The 24,394-nt window shown below is 37.3% G+C and overlaps 1 pseudogene; it reads left to right on the plus strand.

Annotated features, from left to right (window-relative positions):
* The first annotated feature begins 8,056 nt into the window (after positions 1-8,056).
* On the plus strand, positions 8,057-9,177 carry LOC146954418 (F-box/kelch-repeat protein At3g23880-like; annotated as a pseudogene).
* Positions 9,178-24,394: the final 15,217 nt, after the last annotated feature.

Here is a 24,394-nt window from a genome sequence, read left to right on the forward strand (position 1 = left end):
TTGTTCTCTTTGATTATGCTCATTGCTGAGAGAGGTAAATACACAACCTAAATAGATATTGAGCGATGGTGCAAGCCACACTTTGTAAACCCAATGGAAGAATTGTATGCCTTCAGGGAAAGGTCTAAGATTTTTTTGACAATTTATTTATAATGAATTTATGGAATGATGGTTTGGGGGACTGCGACTCCCTCTCGAGTGACTTCAGATTTAGTTAAGTTGATGGTTGTGTCCGTTGCAAACACCGCATATGTATAGCTCTGGTTGGCGGCCTATATGCATTTGGAAGTGCACAAACCATCAAACCCTGTTGTAGCTTGATAGGTTGTTTAAGGTAAATGCTTGCTTGTTCAATGGTTGAGGATTACCATATGGAATGCATAACATGATGAGTAGCAACATCAAAAATCCCTCATCTTCTACTAAGGGTCGTATATGCAAAATGAGTATTCCTGCGTCTTCACCACCCAATCCTCCTCACTTATAGTTAGAGAGCCTTGTGATTTACATATTGATGTTCAATCAAAACATACAATTAATGTTATCATGGGGCAATGTTGTTTTATTTTTATAATTTTGATTTAATTGAATTGATAATTTTGTGGGTAAAATAAAATTTATATTTGATATACCAGTGTATCATCAACTGATGGGCGAGGGTGGTGCACTGACAGCAAAAGACTCTTAAGGAATCTAAGAAACATGGGTTTATAATTTTTTTCACTCATAAGCATCTATGTATTTCACTAATGGATTTCCAAATGGATTTTGAATGAAAGCAAAAAACAAAAATAATAAAAAAAAGTCATCAATCGATGATAAGAATTAGAGATACTTCACCCTGTAAAATGCATGGGTGTTGGCCTTAGTTAGTGCACCTCCTCATATAAGATTTGTATCCTTTTTATTTTTTTAATTTATATAAAATAATTATTTTAAATATCACACCATTAAAAATTTTATAAACATTGTATTAAAATTCACTTAGAAATAAGAAAAAAACTCTATTAAAAATACAATAATCTAATTGTAGATATATCATGAAAAATTTGATTGAAGTTCAATATAATTTATTATGGAAAAATGATATTTTAGTTTTTGGATAGCTATATAAAAGGTTGATTGAAAAAGATATGCATAGCTAATGTTTAAAATCTAATAACAAATTACAAAGTAAACCACGATTTATCGAAGAGAAATAGATACATAATGTAAAATGATAATATAAACCCTAAAACATGTTTGATAACAATAAATTGTTGTAAATAATCAAGAAATTAAACCATGTTGTTTACCTTTTCTGCTGGAATCTTTCCGTCAAAGTTTAAATTTGTTGCCAACGTTGGGAGATCTTCTTGCAAGGAAAAGAGGACTTCAATTTTAGGTTAAATATTCTTTGAAGTCAGAAATAATGAATAATCCCCAAATGTATAGCATCTATATATACTGCTACCAACCCTGGATAAAAAGTAACAATATTATGTAGTTAAATAAATAAATATATATATATATATATATATATATATATATATATATTACTAATATAGATATATTTGTGGTAGATATTGATACCAATGTTTTGTGTATTTTTCTTTCAAAAAATTTAAGTGAATTTAAGTATTTAAACATATGATTTAATAAAAAAATTAAAACATTAACATATTTTTGTAATACAAAAAAAATCAACATATGTGTATGTTTGCTTTATACTTATAATTGATATAAATATACAAGTATATTTGTTTTAAATTTGGTGCATACATTATGAATCATATTTCTTTGTAATTGTTATATGACATCTCAACTCTCAATTCATATAGGTGATACTATTTCATGGTGTCTTCCTTTTCATGATGTCCTGATATGTTGAATTACATTTTAAACACATATAAGATAAGTAATTGAAATTAATTGACTAAAAAATTATAGCGATAAGCTATACAACAACAAAAAATTATTAATTAAAAAATAATAAAGTTATTTCAATATTTACACAAAATACCATAAATCTACAAGAATTATGGTATAACATAAAATTTGTCAAAGTCTAAATTGACTAGGGAAATAGAATACATTTGTTGAAACAATATTCCACCAAAAAATTAACCTCAAAATAGTGGATACCAATCCATCAAATTTATGCAAACATTAACATAAATGTGTGTATTTACTCTAAAATTAAATATGATATAAATGAATTAAAGTTTTCATTTTAAACTGTATGCATTCCTTATTATTTGTAACTTTGTCATTTCTCGATTTGCATAAGTGTCAGTGTTTCAAGTTGTCTTTCTTTTCTATTGTATGAATTTTCAATCTAAACACATATTAGATATAAAAAAAAACAATCTAAACACTTAAGATAACTAGTTGAAATTAAAAAATAATTATAGTGATAAAATATACAACAAAAGAAAAAACTTATACCAAAAATAAAAAAGTTACTTTAATAATTAAACAAAAGAGTGTAAATCAACAATATTTATGTAGATTTTGTCAAAGGAAAAAATTCATGTAGTACATCAAAACTGTCATGTTATAAATAGACTAGTGAAATAGGGGTAACAACCGTGATTCATAGTTCACTTTTAATATACCTTCTAAATTTTAAAACTTAATTTTTTGACAGGAAATTTTAAAACAATATTGATAATAACTTTTTACATTTACTTTGCTAAAATTTCAATCTAAATTTTAAAAAATTATCTTAAATTTATAATTGGATTAACATAAAGTTATATATGCAAATCATATGTTTAAATTCACAAAAAGGAATCACACATTAAAATTATAAGATTTATTGAAGGGAAAAACCATCAAACAAATAAACTCCATTATTTACATTTACTCCTTGAATCTTTGTGTTAAATTTTGGTTTCATTGATGTGGATGGATAATCTAGCTGCAAGACAAAGGGAACTTCAAATTATATGTTGAAAATTATTGGAAGTAATAAAATATAAAATCACCCCCTTTGATAATAGTATATATATAAAATATGTTGAAAAACATTAAACTTGAGTATAATGTTATAAAATGAAAGTTATAAACTCAACAACATAATAACTACAAACATCATTAAACCCATGGTTGTCAAAATCAGGATCCCACTATAGATCATTGTGGTATAGAAAATGGGTAGATATATCGTAGGATCGTAAGATCCCACATATTAGAAAAAATTATAAAAGTAACTAAGAAAAATAATCTTTAACCAAAAAAACTTTCACTAAGAAAAATAACCTTTAATCATTGATGAATTACAATTTCAGAGAAGATGAGAAAAATTCCCAATTTCCTAACCTAATGATTCAATTAAACATCAACAACTCTCAAACAACAAAATTAATGATAGATTATAACCTTCTAGGGTGAAACAGGTCGAATTATGACCAAATCAGTCCAAAACGATACAGACACCGCAGATCAAAACTGGGTCGAATCGGGTCAACGCCTACTGAAACTGGGACAAACCTCTAATTTGGTTTGGAAAAACGCGATGATTCCGCGAGTTTCCGCTTTTCCACGGCGCACCGCTTGATCTGCTATGATCTATAACCTTCAAACCACTCCAGATCGGTGGAGGCAGGATGAATCGCAAGATCTTGAGATGTAGATCGCGATCTCAACAACCATGATTAAACCCATTACCTTCTCTACTATTCTTGATACTTTCAACGCCTACCAAGAAACCGTCAAGATTCCCCATCGCAAAGCTTTAAGACATGAAGATTGAAAGGAAAACATTTTTTGAGAGATGAAGATATGATTTAGAAACATGGGAAAAGTGAGATGAGATTAAGAGATAAAGGTTTTCTTTGCCTCTCAGATGATATTGTGCGGCTAGGGTTTTCTTAGATGCCTTGTATCATTGCATTTTATAGTGGAAACATAGATTTTGATAGGTTTAGTTTGGGCTAGGTAAGATATGGGCTTTGAGAACCCATAGTTGGGCCTGGGGTAGTAGTTGAGTTGGTGGTGGCAGCAGCAGCAGTAGTAGTAGTAGTAGTAATAATAATAATAATAATAATAATAATAATAATAATAATAATAATAATAATAATAATAATAATAATAGTATAAAAATTTAAGAATAATTTTCGTTAGGATGTATAAAATTGATGTAAGTTCTTGTATAAGGATAATAATGTTATTATTTGTTAAGTGATAAAAAAGAATAAAATAATTTTCAATAATTTGGAGTATAAATTTGTTTGAATTTTTTACGTTATAAAAGATGAAAAATTCGAACTTTTCAAATTTAACAAATAAAAAATGAAAATTTTCATTTTCATATTTTTGAAAAAGAAGTTTCCACTACCCCTAATTTATTTTCAAAAAATTTATGTAAAACATTACTAGATATATGTGTACCTAAGAGCACTTTGGTGAGTTAGTAAAGATATATCTTCCCTCTTAATCAGAGAATCAGAGGTGTGTGGTTTCTTTTCAGCCCAATGCATGCAACAATGATATTCTCTTGAAAGAGAGCTTTCTCATCCTTTATGGTGATACCCATCTCGAGAGACTAGTCTATCTAGTGGCATGGGATAATAAAAAAAATATGTGAGTTAAAATTGTAGAAACCCATGATGTCTTTAGTAGGATAATATCAAAATAAGGAAACCTATGAGAAATATAAGAAAATTTAATACATGACTAAAATTAAATCTTTGTATAAGATAGATAAATTAAATTTATAGAATAGATAATAGATTAAAAAGAAAGTTTAATTAGAGTGATTATATATTTGTTGTATTTTCATAGATATCTAAATTGACTTTTGTAGAATAAATGTACTATAATGAATATAACAAATATATTTCATTTTATAAAATAGAATGATATATTGATTGTATTTTAATTTACTTTAAATTCTCTTAATAAGGTCTGAGGTAATATTTTTCTTAGTTTTAATTATAAATATATGGAATGGTAGTTAATTTTAATAAAATATTTAAATATTAAAAAAAAATATTTTCCTTTATGAAAAAAGTCAACACCTATCTTAAATATAATCATTTATAGTATACCTAAATTAATTTTTGTAGAATGAATTTCTTTATTGGTGTGTGTGTAACAATCCGTTTTTAGTTAGAATTATTTTAATTATTTATTATATGTATTTATACATGTTTATATGTGCTTATGTGTCTTTGTATGTATTTGTTTTGGTATTAGAGGATTTTTAGCCTAGAAAAGTATTTTAGTCAGTTTTAGACTAAGGGCTATTTTGGTCATTTGGAGAGTAAGGGTAAAATTAGTAATTTTATTAAGGAGGTTATTTTGGTGTTTTAGTGAGAATAGTTATTTTTACTAAGTTACTAGTGAGTTGAAGTAGTTTTTTCGGTACGGTAACTATTATATGTTTTGACGAATTAGCGAGTAGTAACTTTTTAGAATTTATTAGTGGGAGTTTTAAGCTCATTATGGTTTAAGGCAACTAAGCCCATTAAGGAGGAGTATATATGAAAATGGTTTGAGGCAACTAAAGTTTTAACAAAATGCAGCCAATACATGTCTAAAACCTTAACACAAAACCCCCCCTCCTTGTGACTATTATATCTACTTCACTATGTTGTTATCAATCAATTGATATTGGTATTTATTTGGTTAAATTTTCTGATTGTAGATGTAATCGGCCATGTGGTTGAGAAGGACAATCTACAAGATACTGAGAAGAATGGAAAAAAGAACAAAGTCATAGATCTTACTCTGGAAGATTTAGAGTACGTTCTGATAATATATTGTTGGATGCAGTTTTTTCGTAGTGTTATATTTTTATTATAATATTAGTCTAATCACTTAATATATCTTACAGACACAATTGAATTCGCTGCTCTATTTGGCGTGACTTTGATGACAAGATGGACACGTATTTCTCAACGCATGATAATTCATTGCCTGCCATTTTGGTTTAGCAATTCTGCAAAACGAGAAGATACATGGGTAACATATAAGTCTGGGTATTAAATTATTTATATGTTATGTTTATTTTGATATTTTATTGATTTTGGTGTAACAATAAAACAACAGGTGTGATGGGAGTGGCTAACTCATTCTACAGTTTAAATGTTATATTGAATGGCAATCTACTAGAAGTTGAAGAGTATAAGTCAAAGTAGGACTAATTGAGAAATATGCAACTATAGTTTAATTTAAAATCTGTTGTAAGTTTTTATTTTTTTATATCAATTAACTGTTGATTTGTTGCTTTTGTTTGTTATTAGGATGAACAACATATGAGTTTAATTGACTTAGGGTGTTAGTCAAATGTCTTCAAATGTACATGTACCAATAACCGATGATCTGCTAAAGACAAAGAGGATGGCAATTGAAAACTTGATTAAATCTACCAAGGTGAGTTTTTTTTTTCTTCCAATGATGTGTAAGAATATGTATGCAATAATAAAATGAAAAGTATACGGATAATATGTTGCGTTGGGAAATAATATCAGCATATTGATAATGGGAAACTCTATTGTAAAAGATGCAATGACTGCAAGAGTGCTATTCCTAGGTAAAATGTTGTATAATTGATGATTTTTTAGATAATCAAATTAAAGTATTTATATATTTGATTCCAGGAGAAGAAAAAACATATCTGAGTTACGATTCTCCATATTCAAAGACCATTGATGGTAATCCAGTAAATGATGTTCACACTCCTGAATTCCTCAACATAATTGTTACATCGAGACTTCCAAATCACAAGCTGAGATTAAAAGTAGGAGTGTCTGTTATGCTACTAAGGAATATAGATACACAATTAGGATTATGCAATGGGACAAGATTGAGTATAACAAGGATGGGAAAATTTGAGCTATAGGGAAAGGTGATATCTGGAAGTAACATCAGGGAGAAGGTCTTTATACCCAGGTTATCTCTAATGCCATCTGGCGTAAGAATCTCTTTCAAGTTTAAGCGAAGACAATTCACTAAAACACGTTGGGATATACCTTCCAACGTCTGTGTTCTCACATGGTCAGTTGTACGTTGCAATATCAAGGGTCACTTAAAGGGAAGAGTTGAAGATATTGATATATGATGAAGACGGTGAAGATACTAATGTGACGTCAAATGTGGTCTACAAAGAAGTATTTCATAATTTATCATAAATAATGTTGTCTTCACTATTTTTCAAAAATATGAATGTTATCTTGATATGATTAGTGTAGACCCATGTTTTTTTTTAGTGTGTGGATCTATTTTAATGATACGAAGTATATGTTTACTATCTTTTATTTTGGTAGAATTTATTTTTCTGGACAAATATTATGGGCATACGAAGTTGTGCCCCTTAAGTCAGTAAACCCACGCGGAGCACGGGTGATGGTCTAGTTATTATAGACAAATTTGTCTAAGGGTATAATTGGAGGAATGAAAAATTCAGCCCAAAATACTCTATTAGTTTTTTTAGTCAAATAACTTAGTGACTAAAAATTCACTTTTTAAGGTAAATAAGTCGAGCCTTGCCCACGTATATTTCCCCTATGTATACGGTATAGATGACCTAAAATAATTATTATTAAATAAATTATAATACTATTAATTAATTAAATAAATTACAAATTACAAATTTGAAACTAAAAGAAATGTGAGGGTTTGCCATCCCTTGGGCCGAGCCCTAACATCTAAATAAATAAAAGAAGTGTCCACAAATATTAGTTTCTATTTCTAATCGCAAGTTATCAGGTCAACCTATTTTTGTTTTTGAGACATGTGTTAGGGTTTGTTAAAAGTCCCACATCGGAAAGAAGATGACTCAACTACGATTTCTAAGATGGTATCAGAGCCTCTTCAAGATCCATTGGGCTACCTGCTATCAAGTTTTCTCTATTAGGCCACCCACCATTTATGTCCACGAACCAAGCCGGATAGTGTTGGTCGTGAGGTGGTGTGCTAAGAGTCCCACATTGGATAGGAGATGGCCTGACAATGTGTTTATAAGTGGGGGCAATCCTCACCTCACAAGCCGAATCTGTGGGGTTGTGTTAGGTCCAACCAAGATTTCAAAGAGGGTTTGTGGTTGGTTTTCAAACTTAGCACCGTTGTGATGGCACCATTGACACTGCTAGTGTTCTTTCCTGTCAAACTTATCGCCGAAATCCTGTCTTTTCTGAACGTCAAAACCATCATGCGACTCAAGTACGTTTGCAAATCATGGAACTCTCTCATCTCCGATTCAACCTTCGTCAAAAAGCATCTTAAGAAATCCTCACAAAACCCTCACCTCATACTAACTTTGGAAAATAATGAGCCTAATAACATCCTAATGTTCCTCGTCCATGGTATACTCGAAAATCCATCCTCGATCACCGTTCATAGTAACAGTTTCGACTATCCTCTGGAGGACATCGTCATTGCTATTGGTTCCTGCAACGGATTGCTATGTTTTCTTTTCAGTTCTGTCTCAATGACATTGACAGGAAACCTTACAGCTTATCAGAACTACTGGTTTCGTTTTAGGAACCCTTCCACGAGAACAACATCTAAAGAATTAGGGTTCTTTCGTTATAGCATCCTTATGGCTAGTAGCAATCAACGTTTAGCCATTTTTAAGTTCGTGTTTGGTTATGATGATTCATATATAGGAAACTTACAAGGTTGTAGCATTTCATGTTCATGGTGATATGGATAACGAAGCTTCATGGAAAAGTGAGGTTAAAGTTAACAGTTTGAATGGTAATTGTTGGAGAAATATTCATGGTTTTCATGTGATTCCTTTTCATTTGTTGGATTTTAGTAGGACCAATCATTATAATAATCATGGTGTGCATTTAAGTGGCACAATTAACTGGTTGGCTGTTCACAAGTATATATATACAAGTATATATATATTATGAATTCACAAGTATATATATTATGAATATCTGCCTGAGTATATTACTCATGTTGACCAATTTGTGATTGTGATGCTTGATCTTTCGACAGAGACATTCAAGCAGCTTTTACTGCCTCAAGGTTTTGACGAGCCAGTTCTTAGTGTTCTAATCGGCTGCCTTTGTTTTTTCGTATGATTTCAGGAAAACCGAATTTGTTTTATGGCAGATGAAAGAGTATGGGATTCATGAGTCTTGGAATCAATTATTTAAGATTAGTTACAAAAATATTCCAATGAACTTTAATTATAGTTTTTTATTCCCCTGCCTTTTCATATTTCGCCCAACCCAATAGTCCATTAACCCATCAAAACAAAAATTTGGACAAACTCAGTATTTTCACACGTGCGCGCACAAGAATTCTTGACTCTATAATTTTTGCTCAAGCTTTATAAAATTTCTGGCTCCGCCACTGATGGTAAGATCATATTTGCAAAAGGTATTTGCCACCCGCAGGCCATTGTCTATAATTTGAGAGATAACATAGCGGAGAGAATTAATATTACCAAGTTTCGGTTCTGTGAAATTGAAAGTAAGTTTTTCTCTAATGGTTCACTTATCTCAGTTATTTGAATTTTTGTTAATTCGTTGTTTCAATATTATTGTCCTCGTGAGCTTAACTCAGTTACTAGGGATAATGCATAATATATGTAAGGTTTGGGGTTTGAACCCTGGCCGCCAACAAAAAAATAATTGTGTGAAATATTTTATAGATTTTTTTTGAAAAAATATATATTTTATAGATTGCTTTTATGTTGACTGTATTGATAATTTATTATAATGTATGGCATATGATAATGGTTTGACAATGTATGTACTTGGTGGAATGAATTTGTTTTAATTTTATATACATTAATTATAAGCTAGCAGATGAATTTTTTTCAAGGTAAGTGGCTAGAACTTGATTCTCATGAAATGAAATTCGTTCTCAAAGAAATATCATATTCTCATAAGAAAATTGAAACACAAATGAAATATTACTCAATTTGGAAGGATAACACTTGGTATACAAAAACTAACATGTATACGGAAACTTGGTTAAATTTATCCTTTTTCTTGATTTCGTCTGAAAAATTACTCACCTTGACCATGTTACATTCTTCAATTCTTGATGTTTTGTCGGACATTATGAAGTTATTTAGTTTTTACTTTTTTTATACAATCCTGTGTATTTCATGTTAGTATCAATGATTTTTCCGGTACACTTAAGATTTTGTTTTTGTTTGAAGTTACGAAGTTAGAACATCTAATAATTCAAGAGAAACTGGTTTGCTTTGTTTCAATGGTTTCAAATTTGGTGTCAAGTTTGTTCATTTACATATAAAAGTCACTGCAAAAATAATCTCCATCATTGTCATTATTAGCTTTGTATTAAGAAAAGCAAAATCTTTTGTGTCTTTTGCATCGGGGGAAAGAAATTTGTAAACAGTTTGTAAATTGTTTATTATGATTTTTATCTCTTTTTTAGCTAAATTGATACTCGTTTCTCACTACTCCTCCATAATTCACTATGGAACTGATTTTTTTTCCTTCAAATCAATTTCACATGAGATATTTTCTTTATTATACGTAGTGTAGAGAGCTGGTTTCTCTAGCACACCGGTGAAAACAAGAGTTGAAGCTAAATTGTCGCAGTATGGAAGTAATGGTTAGCAAGCGCTAAACCTAAAAGATAAACAGACAGGTTGCAAGCGACAAACCTATAAGAAAAAAGGTTTTCGGAATCCACCAGAATTGAAAGAAAAGTCTCGAATATTATTAATGAATAAAAGTGTGCCTCTTAGGCTGCATAAGTTCTGCTTATATAGTGAAAAAAATAACAAACCCGTGGGCCGAAATAAAACAAAACAAAATATAATAGAAAGTTCTAGAAAATCACTATAATTTGGCTAAAATAAAAATTACTAAGGAAGCCCTCCTACATCAGTCTCCTCCACCTCTGAAGAACTCGACCCCGAGTTCTCATCTTGATAAAGGACTTCATCTGCATGGACTTCATCTGTTGTAGGTACCAACGGGAAATCTCTCTTTTCGCAGAAACACCATCACATCATCCCCCACATTGAAAGCCTTGACTCTTCGCCGTTTATCTGCAGCAGCTTTATTTTTCAACCCGGTAGCTTCTAACTTGGCCTTGACAAAATCTTTCTTAGTCATAATCTTTTCAGCCATCTTTTCAGTAGCTACGCTAACTCTAGAAGCTTTAGGCAACTTAATCAAATCAACCACGTTCCTAGGGACAAAAGTGTAAACAAGTGCAAAAGGTGTTTTTCCGGCAGCAGAATGCACAGTGCTGTTATAAGCAAATTCAACCTGAGGTAAAGCCAAGTCCCACTGTTTTGGTTTGTCACCACAAACACAACGAATCCTATTTCCCAAAGTCCTGTTCGTGACCTCAGTTTGTCCATTGAGCGGTAGAACTCCTGTTCAGTGATGTTCCAAATAATTTCCACAGAGTAATTCAGAAATGACTGAGGAATTTGGTGTCTCTGTCGGAGGTAATATATGTAGGAACCCCATGAAGGCGCACAACCTCTCTGAAAAACAGTTTGGCTATGTTGGATGCATCCGCAGTCTTCTTGCAAGCAATGAAATGGGACATCTTGGAGAATCGGTCCACAACCACAAACACAGAATTCACACCTCGCTGGGTACGAGGAAAACCCAACACGAAATCCATAGATAAATCCTGCCAAATGTCATCAGGAATGGGTAAAGGCATGTAAAGACCAATGTACTGCGACAGACCTTTAGAAACTTGGCAAGTGTAGAATTTCTTGACAGCGGTTCTAACATTCTCAAGTGCGGCCAAAAAAACCTTTCTTCTAGACTAGCAATGGTCTTATCTCGCCCCATGTGCCCACTAAGACCTCCACTATGTAGGTTGTAACACCCTAATTTCCACATTTTATTTTTATAATAAAAATGCATTTAAAATAAAGAAACACACAAGGGTGTTACACATCTTCTAAAAAATTCAAAAGTACTTCATTCAAATTAAAAACATTGCAATGAAATAATTTTCAAAAACTTTAAAGTACATGTCGCATCACAATTTCAACTCCAAAACTAAATTCAAAAGAATTCTAAAATAGAGTCTAAAATAAAAAGAATCCCCGGTCCCTAGTGTCACGGATCAGAGCATCGACTCGATAAAGACTCCCAAAAAGCGATAAGTAAACGAGTAGGCTCCAAAGCCATCCTCAGAGACTCACTGGTACTAAATTTCTTCTTCCTGCAAATCTACACCACAAGGGTGCAGGAGCCCAACCCGCCACTAGAGGGTGAGGATATATTCAACATAAGAGATGCATAAACACATGTATAGATTCGGATAAAAGAACACAACAATTGCATTTAGACATGTATGCATCACAGTCAGATAATATTCACATTTAAATATAAAATTTCATTTAATAAAAATCAAATAGGCATCAATCAATATCTTTTTTTTTGAAACGGAAATCAATCAATATCTTATAATAACATATAAGCATCAACAACATTTAAGAATATCAAGTAGACATTATTAAAATACAAATTATTCACACATAATCATATAGAAGCACATAATTGAATATCACATCTTTAAATAATTACATGTCTTTAAATCACACATCTTTTAATTACACATCCTCAAGTAGACTTGCAGTTATGTCTGCAATGTCCCTAACTCGACTCTATATGCATGTGGTACCAAACCTACTCACCAATTTTATCCCATCATCTTTGAATACAACACCATCAAAGTATTTTAAAAGCAACACCGTCTTTGAATACAACACCATCAAAGTATTTTAAAGAGAACATCATCTTTGAGTACAACACCATCAAAGTATGTTAAATCACATTGTTAAATAGACTCGACCATGAATGCATGAACACAAAGTAATGACTCGACAATGCACATCTTTATATGACTCGACAAATACACATCTTTAAATAGCACCATCGTCAGATACAACACTGTTAAATAGCACATCAATTACACATCATCAAATAATTTATCATTACACAACATCTAATATTTCATCAATTCAATTCATCATCTAAAACATATTATCTCAAACAAATTTAAGAAAAAAATAGTAGAAATAATTTCATTATAATTGTACTATCTATATCTATAAGGATCACTTGAAATTATAGCATATTAATTTAATCCAAAAAAATAATGGCAATTTATCATAAGGCATGTACATGTACTGTGTCACGTATTCAACTTAAATATGTAAATCTAGTAAAATATTAGTCCACCAAAAGATGTCACAAATCCAATATTACGTGAGTATAAAAACTGAACAATAGATATTAATCTAACTTTCCATTCGTTTGATTAATTTTCAATTTAAAAATCAAAGCATATTTACACACAGACTACTACACGTTTGATGAAATCACAAGTACAAGATGTATCAATTATCGCAATGAATATTTCTTGCTATAAATAAACATCCAGCAATTATATATGTATTAGCGATTCTAAAATTCATAGTCACATACGAGTATATCGACGGTTCATATATAAAACTAAATAATTCATTCTCATAAAATCTCTAATTTGAAAGAGCTAGGTTTCAACAAACTAAATCATACTTCATAAAAGAACATGAATTCATTAAAGAACATGAAAAACAATGGAAAACAAAACCCTTCACTACCCATATGATCATACAACCCTTATGATGAATAGAGACTCCCCCTTTACCTCTAGTTTTGCGAAATTGATGATTCTCTATGGTGAAATCTCTCTCTAGGTTCTTCTCGCTATTCCTCTTTGCCTCTTCTCTGCTTTGTTTCTCTCTTTCTCGGCGACCCTTCTTCTCTAATTCTCTTCTCTATTTATAAGCTCTAATTGAGTTTGTTACCAATCTTTTTAGATTACGATATGTCCTCTAGGTTTGTTACTATTATTTCTGTAACTACACCGTCTTGTTATTCACACCCACCTCTACTTAAATCATTAAAGCACTACTCATCTCACTAACTACACCTCTTTTCTACCCAATTTTACTAATCCCCCGTTCGCACTCTAATTTCTTATTCTCTCTAAAAAACTATTTTCTTTATAAATATTATTTTCTCTCTCTCTCTCTCTCTCTCTCTCTCTCTCTCTCTCTCTCTCTCTCTCTCTCTCTCTCTCTCTCTCTCTCTCTCTCTTAATTAGACTACAACCATTAATTAAAGCTCTAGTTTATATATGCTACCCTAATTAATCTAATGTCTATCCCAATTAACTAAACAACTTCACCCAAACATGTTAAAACGAATTTAATTCAAATAAAAATAATAAAAAAATATTATTGTCAAACAATCAACACTACTACTAATAATAATACTAATATTATCAAATAAGTATATAAATAAAATAATATTAAAAATCGGGGTGTTACATAGGTCCCTAATTAATTTCTCCCTCAAGGATGAGCAAGGAATGTGTTCTGGACCGGCCAAAAGGAGTTCCGGCCCATCTACTTAGGCCTAATACAATCCAAAGCACAAATACCACATTTGGCAACATTACTTGCGACACACCCCTTCCCCGCGAAGGGGGTGCATGGAGCAAGCGAGACCAGTTCAAGAAAACCCCAACATCTCTTTATACGTTCCCGCAATAATCTCTCTGGCAGTTACACTTCCCACGATTTCGTAACCGCCAGAGCCTGGTGTGCCATTACAATGGCTCTGCAGCCCTCCACTTCTATATATAGGGGACTCATAGCAGTCCCCAAGGTAGAATCTTCTTCTCCTCTTAACCCTCACACTCTGATCTCTGCTGACTTGAGCGTCGGAGTGTCTGCAAGTACACACCCCCCCACTATTCTTAACGCATTCCACCACCTTTCAAACCACCGCATTTAAAGCACCGACAGTCACTTTCTGATTAGGTACGATCAGTGGCGCCGTCTGTGGGGAATACAAGCACTCCCCGTTTTTACCCTTGCTAAAAACCAAAGCTTTCCAAAAAAGTTACCATTGCTGCCAATGGTGCCAGCTCACAGCTACAAAATGAAGTTCGTATACCTCAACGCGACGGTATGACGTCTTCACCTTCTCCTGTGGGTACACCCAGAGAGGAACCCGTACAAATAGTTCCTCTCCAAGAAAGACCTCTGTAAGGTCCTCCACGACTTACAGGGACGCCAGAAGATGCCACACCAACTAGTGCCCTCGTCAACAACTTGCTCCGGACGGTTCAACGACAGACGTCACTAATCGAGGAACAGAATCGACGCTTGATGGATCTGGAACAAGCGCGCCTCCTGGTCCAACCTAAACGAACTCATTCCCCAATACCTAACAGAAGAGGAATGAGCCATCGCCATTCACGTTTCAGATCTCCTCGGCACTCAACCATCATCAGATGCCCTAACTACACTAGGAGATCAACTAGAAGGAGATCACTCAGAAGATCCCTTCCAAGGCGATCCCCTCCAAGGAGATCCCCGCCAAGACGCAACAAGCGTTCTTGGTCCCCTTCCAGTTCCGAGGATAACCGTGATGCCCGGAACGAGCGTAACGCTTATGGTCCGTTCACACGACGCATCCGAGAAGTTCCTATCCCTCGCGGACTGGAGAAGCCTCCTCATATGGACTCGTACGACGGAACGACAGATCCAGACGACCACATCAAGAACATTGAGGCAGTTCTCATCTACCGATTGGTGCAAGGCGCCGTGAAGTGCAAGCTCTTCGTCACTACCTTACAACGGGGAGCCGTGACCTGGTTCAAGAACTTACGGAGATACTCCATCGACTCGTGGGGTGACCTCTGTGACGAGTTAATGACCCACTTCACCGCTTCGAGGACGCAACCAAAAACAGTGGCATCCCTCGAAGCCATTGTCCAAGGAAAGAGCGAACCTCTTCGAGACTACATCGAAACAAGAAGGAAGTTGTGCAGGTAAGAGGTGCCGACGAGACAATGAAGCGGTACCTCATCGCCAAAGGTCTGCGTGAAGGCATAGACGTCAAGAAGGTCATCCTCCTAGATCGCCCAAGGACTCTCAATGAGTTCCTAACGATAGCAAAGATCTACATCAGATATGAAGAGGAGCTATATGCAGATAGCCTCAACAAATCCAGGAAGGAGGATCCTGCTGCTGAATCCTCCTAAAAGCCCTTCCATGAGAAGAAGAAGAAAGCCAAAATAGCTCATGAAGGCAAAGCCCCAAGCGGACGCCTCACCGAGTACACACCCTTGGCCATGCCCAGGGAGAAAATCCTCGCCGAGATCGCAGTAGCCGATCTAACGGAAGATGGCGTCAAGCCACCAAAGGCTCCTTCGCATGAGAGGAAGGGGGTCGATAAAATAAAATAATGTCGGTTCCATAAGTGTCATGGGCACGTAAATGACGATTGCATCCACTGAAGGACGCTATCGAACTCCTCATTCAACGAGGACGGCTCAAACAGTTCGTCAAGAACCCCGAGTCAGAAAGAATAGCCATCGAGCTCATCTCTGATGGTCCTGAAGCGGGAAAGGTAGTAGCTATGTCTGTGGAGCACTTGGGCGATTTCCCTAACAACGTGGAAGCCGTACCATATTCATGCACTTAGGAGAAATTCCCCTCCGCCAACGTCATCACGGGGGGAACACTGAACATCTCCCTGGGAAGCATGAAAAGAAAATTTGAAGAGATCATGAGCATCAATTTGATGGTCCCTTCCAATTCCAACATCGAAGGAAGACCACCTTTGGCGTTTTACAACTCTGAACTTCCTGGTGGAGCCTCAACATTGAAGGACGGCCAACATTGACGTTCGTCAAGTCCTAATTGACATAGGGGGCCTCGTGCGACATCATGTACACCAGCCTATTCAAAACGATCCAGCTGACGGAGAAGAACCTTTCTCCCTACGTTGGAAACGAGCTTTACGGCTTCAACGGTTCATCTACTCAACCTTGGGGCTACGTGAAGTTGCTAGTCACCTTTGGCGAAAAGGAGGCCAAGAAAACAATCAGGATCCCTTTCCTGGTGATCGACTGTCCTTCTCTCTATAATTGCATTATAGGAAGAACCAGACTCGCCCAGCTAGGCGCCACATGTTCAACCGCTCACCTGAAGTTGAAATACCATGCAAAGGATGGCATCATCGCCTCACTGAACAGAGACATCGAAGCTACAAAGAGATGTTTCCTTCAAGCTAACAAGACCTAGAACTCGGTTTCCCAGTCCAGCAAAACTACCGACTACAAGGGGAAAGCTGTTGCGAGTACTCTGAATACAAACCTGGTCGAGCTCGACCCCAGGTTCTCCAAGGAGGACCTCAAAGAGCAGAAAAGGGAAAAGAAAGATCCGCTCAACGCGAAACTTCTTAGACCTATCCCTGATGGCGAATTAGAGTTGGTTCCTTTCGAAAATGACCCATCGAAGAACTTCAAGATCAGAAAGGATCTTCCTGAACCTGCCAAAGCACAGCTGGTTGCCTGCTTAAAGGAAAACGCTGACCTATTCGCGTGGAGTGTAGTTGACATGCCCGGAATAGATCCGAGCGCCTTCTGCCACAAGCTGGCAGTCAACTCTGGTGTTAGCGTTGTAGCCCAGCGACGTAGAAAGCAGTCTCTTGAAAAGTCAGAGGCTGCAGAAAAAGCTGTAAAAGACCTCCTAGAGGCATATTTTATTTCTGAGGCCAAATACACTACGTGGCTCTCCAATGTTGTACTTGTCAAAAAATCTAATGGAAAATGGCGTATGTGTGTTGATTATACCGATCTTTTTTTTAAGAGGTTAAAATGAATTATATTACAACCACAATAAAGTGTTCCTAGCACAAGGAGTGCTAGAAAAAAACAAAGTCAATCCAAAGTATAAACAATAATTACAAGGCAACAGCCAACCCCCAGAAGACCACAACAGTCAACAACAGAAAATTAGCCTATGCCTAAAACGGTGAAAGGTCTAAGCTACCAACCATGATAATTGAAAGGAAGATTTACGAGTTTCTCTTTCAACCACCTGTAAGTTAATGACTTTATTTTGTCCACCACCTGCATAATAGAGCTTTCTTTTGCATTAAAAATTATGTTATTTCTTACTTTCCATATTTCCCACACTGTTGCAAACCAAATAACTTGTAAAATCGAACGTTTTGACTTAGCATCCTCACCAAGATAACTGAATTGGTGAAAAAAACTTGCTAGATCAAAATTGATTATATCGATCTTAATAGGGCCTGCCCTAAAGATGCATATCCTCTTCCTAACATAGATAAACTCATTGATAATTCCTCCGGCTACAAGCTTTTATCCTTCATGGACGGCTATTCTGGTTACAACCAGATACCAATGGCCGAAGAAGATAAATAGAAAACAACTTTCATGGCCGAATCAGGGAACTATTACTACAATGTAATTCCCTTAGGACTACGAAACCCAGGGGCTACTTATCAACGGATGATGATCAAAGTCTACGATAAAGAACTTCTGGGAGACATTCTTGAGGTTTACATGGACGACATGATTGTCAAATCCCGACAAGAGATTGATCATGCCGCCCATCTCAAAAGAGTGTTAGAACAAACCCGAAAATACAACATGTGACTCAACCCAGAAAAATGCACTTTCGGAGTTCAAGTGGGTAAGTTCCTCGGCTTCTACACATAAAGAGGAATTGAGGCAAATCTAGATAAATGTCGCACATTTACAGAACAACCTACACCCCACTCTAAATATTGCATTCAAACACTCAATGGCATGCTTACTGCTCTCTCAAGATTCGTGGCCAAGTCCGCTCAACATGCTCTCCCTTTCTTCAAACTATTGAGAAAGGAAACAAAGTTCGAATGGATCGAGGAGTGCGAAACCGCTTTAAAACATCTCAAGGAGACCCTCTCCTCACCTCCAGTCCTCTCAAGACCCGACCAAGGTGAAGTACTATACCTCTACCTTTCCGTTTCTTCCAACGCGGTCAGTCCCGTTCTAGTTAGAGAAACAAAGAAAGGTCAGAAACCAGTCTACTTCACTAGCAAAGCTTTGCTCGGGCCAGAGACAAGGTACCAAAAGATCAAAATGGTAGCCCTTGCTCTCCTCACAGCGGCATGATGATTGAGGCAGTATTTCTTAGCCCGCACCGTTATAGTTCGAACGGATCAACCCATTAGGTAAATTTTGGGTCGTCCAGAAGTAGCCGGGTGGATGATGAAATGGTCACTCGAACTATCCGAGTTCAACATACACTACGAATCCAGAAAGGCACTGAAGGCCTAAGTGTTCGCTGATTTCCTTGTCGAGATGACTTTCCCCGAGGAAGGAAGAACAGAAGAATGGACCGTCTTCATGGACGGATCATCCAATTCTAAATGAAGCGGAGCCGGGATGATCATAGAAAAAGACGAAGGTATTGTAGTCGAAGTCTCCCTGGGTTTATCTTTTCCTATGACTAACAATACTGCAGAGTACGAAGCCTTCTTAGCCGGCCTACGAATTGCCCATGATCTAGGAGCCAGAAATGTGAAAATCTTTTCCTATGACTATGTCAACTTGTGCGACAACTGCCAACGACACGGAGACATGCACCTAGCACCTCCTGCCGAATTGACATCTCTGGTCTCTCCTTGGAATTTGCATGGTGGGGCATCGACCTTCTGGGACCATTCCCTAAAGCTGCCGGTCAACTCAAGTATCTGGTCATAGCAATCGACTACTCAACTAAATGGATCGAAGTCGAGCCATTGGCAAAAATCACAGTGAAAAACGTCATCCGATTCTTCAAAAGAAACATCTTAGTAAGATTCGGGGTACCGACCCTCATGATATCCGACAATGGGACTCAATTCACCGATTAGAAATTCCAAGACTACCTGAGAAACATCGGTATCAAACAAAGCTTCACCTCCGTAGAGCACCCTCAAGCTAACGGCCTCGCCGAATCAGCTAATAGGGTCATCTTGCGAGGAATACGAAGAAGGCTGGACAAAGCCAAAACCAACTGGGCTGAAGAGTTGCATACGGTCCTCTGGGCCTATAGAACTACTCCCTACTCTACTACTGGCCAGTCACCTTTTCGACTCACGTATGGGACAGAGGCGGTCATTCCCATCGAGATAACTGAGCTCAAATGGCGAACTGACGCCGACACTGACTTCCCAACCAACGCGGCTAACTTAAACGAAGAGCTCGAATTCGTCGACAAAGTCAGAAATGAGGCGACCCTGCGAGAAATAGCGCTAAAACAAAAAATAGACGCTCGCCACAGCAAAAGGTCATAAAACGTGAATTCAAAATTGGTGACCTTGTCCTCCGACAGAATCAAAAGGACTTTGAAGAGGGAAACTCGTCGCCAACTGGGACGGACCCCTACAGAGTCTAAATGAAAACCGGGACAGGAGCGTACGGACTCGAAGACCTTAATAAAGGAACAATTCCAAGAACTTGGAACGCAGAAAAACTCAAAAAGTATTACACTTAGATGGCAAACACAGCCAAAAAACTCTAGTGTACTTAGTTCAAAACAACGAACTTCGTGCTCTCCAAAAAAGGAGCAACTACAACGGAGGAGGAAAGTCATGCCGCTCCAAATCCAAAAACATAACAGATAAGTGAAATCTACACAACAGATGCACATATTCCTCGGTATGTTCGCTACCAACTGCGACATCACCGCTCGACATGTTGGGTAGAACCCCAGCTCGCGATGGGTGATTCATGCCTCAGTGCGTTGAACTTAAAATTGTTTTTTTCATTCATCCGTTGTTCCCTGTCCGAAAACAACTTTGGACACACATTCAGATAAACAGTCTCTTGGATGTGAAATGCTTCTAACAAGTACCCCGCGTAAAAGTTAGAACTTTCATGCCTGAATTTCCCTTGCAAAAACAACGCAGAGGTATACGTGCCGGTCGAGCAACAATACTGGGAAATGAAAGAAAAAACTTTAATTCAAATCAAATGAGTTAAAGTGCTGAATCGCTGGCGAACATACAAAACTCTTCAGTCATTAATTTATTTCATGAAAACAATGACTGCGGAGGGTAGACCGTACCGCCCCAGCGAACTCCTTTTTTTGTTTCAAAGGTCGCCAAGTTCAACAAGACAAAGCACCAAAAGATCAAAAAAAAAATCAAAGCATACGAATTGTTACTTTGTAAAGCATACAAGGCTAGTAGTCGCTCTCAAAGAATACTTTACAAAAAGCCTCACGTAACCAGCACTCAGTTCAAACATCATACTTGGAAATAAAACAAACATTTTTCAAGCAAAGTATGATAAAGAACGAAAATTAACAAATTACATTAAAGAGTGCTAAAACCACGAAGGGCGCACAATGTCATCAGCTCGGAAGCCGGTTACAGATAGAAGTTGTTAAAGAAAAGTGATTAAAATTACAAGGCCTCATCGGCCCAGGCTTCATCAACATGCCCCATATCCTCCTCTAAATCTAGGGGAGGTTTGATCAAGCCATCTTCAACATCACTAAGATGATGGATCCTCTCGACGCATTCAACTGGGTCATTGCGCGATGAAAACCGAGCTTGACAACGTCCACCAAGCTTCCTTCCAGCACGCTCACCCTTTCCACCAGGGCAGCATGCCTCAGGACAGCTATGTCCTCCGTCTCGTCCTCCCCAGGTAAGTCTGCCTTCTTCAGAGACTCTTCCAAAGTCGCCTTCTCCTCAGCTAGCTTCCTGGAAGATTCGGTCGCTTGCTCTAGAGCAGTCCGAGCATCTTCCAACTGCTTTTCTACAGCAGCAAACTGGCGGTCACGCTCCTCAACAACTGACCTCTTGCTCGCCACCTCACCTTCAAGCTGGGAGACCTGGGAAGCTAAAGCATCCCTCTCCTTGGATAGTGCATTAACCCAAATCTCACCCTCAAGAGAGGCGTTATTCAGAACCGTGGTGACCTCCAGATCCTTCATAGTAGCAATAATGCCATCTGCTATTACCTTACTCCGGCCAGCAGGACCAAGGTCATGAATAACCCGCAATTCATGGTCATCCAAAGAGAGGGTCGAATGAGGGCCACAACGATCAGGCTCGGGCCACACTTTAGGAAGCTGGAGGAAGTCACCACTTTCCGAGCAAAGAGGAGTAGCCCTGATAGGCGTGGTTGGATCCTTTGAAGGGGTCTCTACTCTCCTCCTCTTCGTAGGACCCTGCACTTACTCCTCAGAGCAACCATCCCCTTCCAAGTCCAACAACGGACTAGAGGTCGAACAGGGGGCGGACCCAACAACGAGATGGTCCGCTGATTGGGTATTCTTGTGATGTTTCTTGACAGCCACCTTCTTATTCGCTTTATTCACAAAGGCCTGTAAATCTTTCATTTTTTCTGCAAACACAAAAAGCAGAAGAAACTTATCAGGTTCGAAAAACAATACACAGAAACAAAGACGAGAAGAAAATAAGAAAAATGCAACTACCAAGGCAATCATCGGGGTTTGGAGACACCACCAACTCCTGGGTATTGATGAAGTGGGGCTCTGTTACTGGTGTCCTGTCCGCATTCATCAATAGTCCGACAGAAAGCCCTGTTTGTCAGTTTTAATCTTTCGCGACAAAAACTGAACAAACGCCCAAAGTCTCTGGTTCACGTCTATCTCCTCCTCTGTCAAACTATGAATGGTCCGACGGAAATCCTTTGGTTCATAACCAAAGTGATCTTGTTTCCTGTGCAAGGGAAAGAGGGGACAGCGGTCAAGGACTCCTTCTGTCGCCGTCTCTAAAAGAGAATCCAAAGCAGCTTCGCTTTTCGGCCTTACCAAAAAGAAACGCTCTTTGAAACTTCGTACTTTCCCCGCAAAGATTTCAAACATCTTCTTGGTTTGACGGAAGGAAATCCAGTCGGCTCCCCGTTGGATGGTAAAAATTGTGAATAAGACATTCTTGAAAGGAGGAATCCCCAGATGCTGACACACAAGTTCAAATGCCCTCATAAAGGCATAATAGTTTGGGTGAATCTGAGACGGGGACAGTTTGGTCCAACGGAGCACCTCTCGTTGAAAATCAGAAAAAGGGAGTTGAAAACTCATGTCTTTAAAAACCACTTCATACATGGGAAAAGCGTGGTTGTCGTATTCCGAACACACTCTATCAGAAGTACTCGGAAGTACGACCTCTCAATCTTCGATTTTACCAACGGAAGTAAAAGGGATTTCTCCCGTTCCGTCCAAGGCTAACGCCGATTCTGTCTCAAGGGGTTCCTCCCCCGGCCAAGTAAGGACTGGTGCGGCGATCTCTTCTTCATCTGCCATGGAAAACCTGAAAGAGCAAGGAAAAAGTGAATCCAACATTCAGATCCAGCCTTCCTTCACCCATCTGATCGCCCACGGGCGAGTAAGGGATCAAATATCACTGCTGAAACAGAAAAAGGAACTGACAGCGAGACAACTCCTACCACGTCGGAGGATTCACTCATGAGCAAACAGGACTGAAGCTTATGGGTTATACTACAGCCTGTCGCCTTTGTTTTTCTTTAAACACAGAAAATTGACAGCAAAACTCCTAAGACTCCTTACACGAAGTGGAAACCACCGTAACAAACGGCAGAAACCACCGCGTCGGAGTAACTTCTACCCTAAAAACATGCATTTTCTATGGTCTCTAAAACAGGAAACTAAAGAAATCAAACATAAAGGGAAGAAGGACCATTGGAACATTACCTGTTACGATGAAAAGCTTAATCTGAAGTGAGGAGTTAAAGGTTCAGAGAGGCTTCGTCTCTGAAAGAACTCTTGGAAATTGTCTAAGTTTCTGAGAGTGAAGTGATAAAAATGTTCCAAACAAAGCGTTTGAACTATTTATACCCGCTTCACAAACCTTCCAAGTGCTAAGATGCTGCAATCCGATACAACCCTTCACATGAAACTCCCCACTCAAAGTGGCCCAACCACGGTTCAGATCAAATCAAATCATCCATCCAAGGGCCCTGATTAAGGACAGCGGTTCCTCAAACGTCAAAGTCAGATCAACGGTGTTGATGACACCTTGGAAACACAAACCAAGAATACACTCCAGGCGCTAGGTACTCAAGTACCACGCTAGCCTTTACACATGTCACTCAGAAACCAAGGGTTATGTCTCCTCAAACTTCCCTCGAGACGTGGGCATTAATGACGGAATGACAATCGACCAAACTTCCTGATGAGGGAATCTTTCCTCGGGAACAAAAAAGAATCCAGCATCCACATGCCGAACACAAATCACTCGGTCATCGAATTTGCTTAACTATGGAACTAAAGGTACTTGAGGAACAGCGAGCACGTCCCCGCACATGCTCGCCCAATTCTCTCGAAGTGTTATAGCCGTCGCAGGCGAACAGTTCCCAAACTCAGGGCGTTATAGCCGTCCTTGCATGTCCCACCAATTTGGTTCCCCTCGAGCGAACCCCTCCTCTTCGACCGTCCACAAACGGCAATGCATATTCGTCCTTAAATCATCACTCTTAATCAAGAGTAACGACTTGGGGGCCTACTATTCTGAACCGGCCAAAAGGAGTCCCGACCCATCTACTCAGGCCCAATACAATCCAAAGCCCAAATACCATATTTGGCAACATTACTTGTGACACA

Source organism: Medicago sativa, chromosome 1, assembly GCF_051527215.1.
Source record: "Medicago sativa cultivar Bolivia chromosome 1, Bolivia_mono, whole genome shotgun sequence".
NCBI classification, from domain to species: domain Eukaryota; kingdom Viridiplantae; phylum Streptophyta; class Magnoliopsida; order Fabales; family Fabaceae; genus Medicago; species Medicago sativa.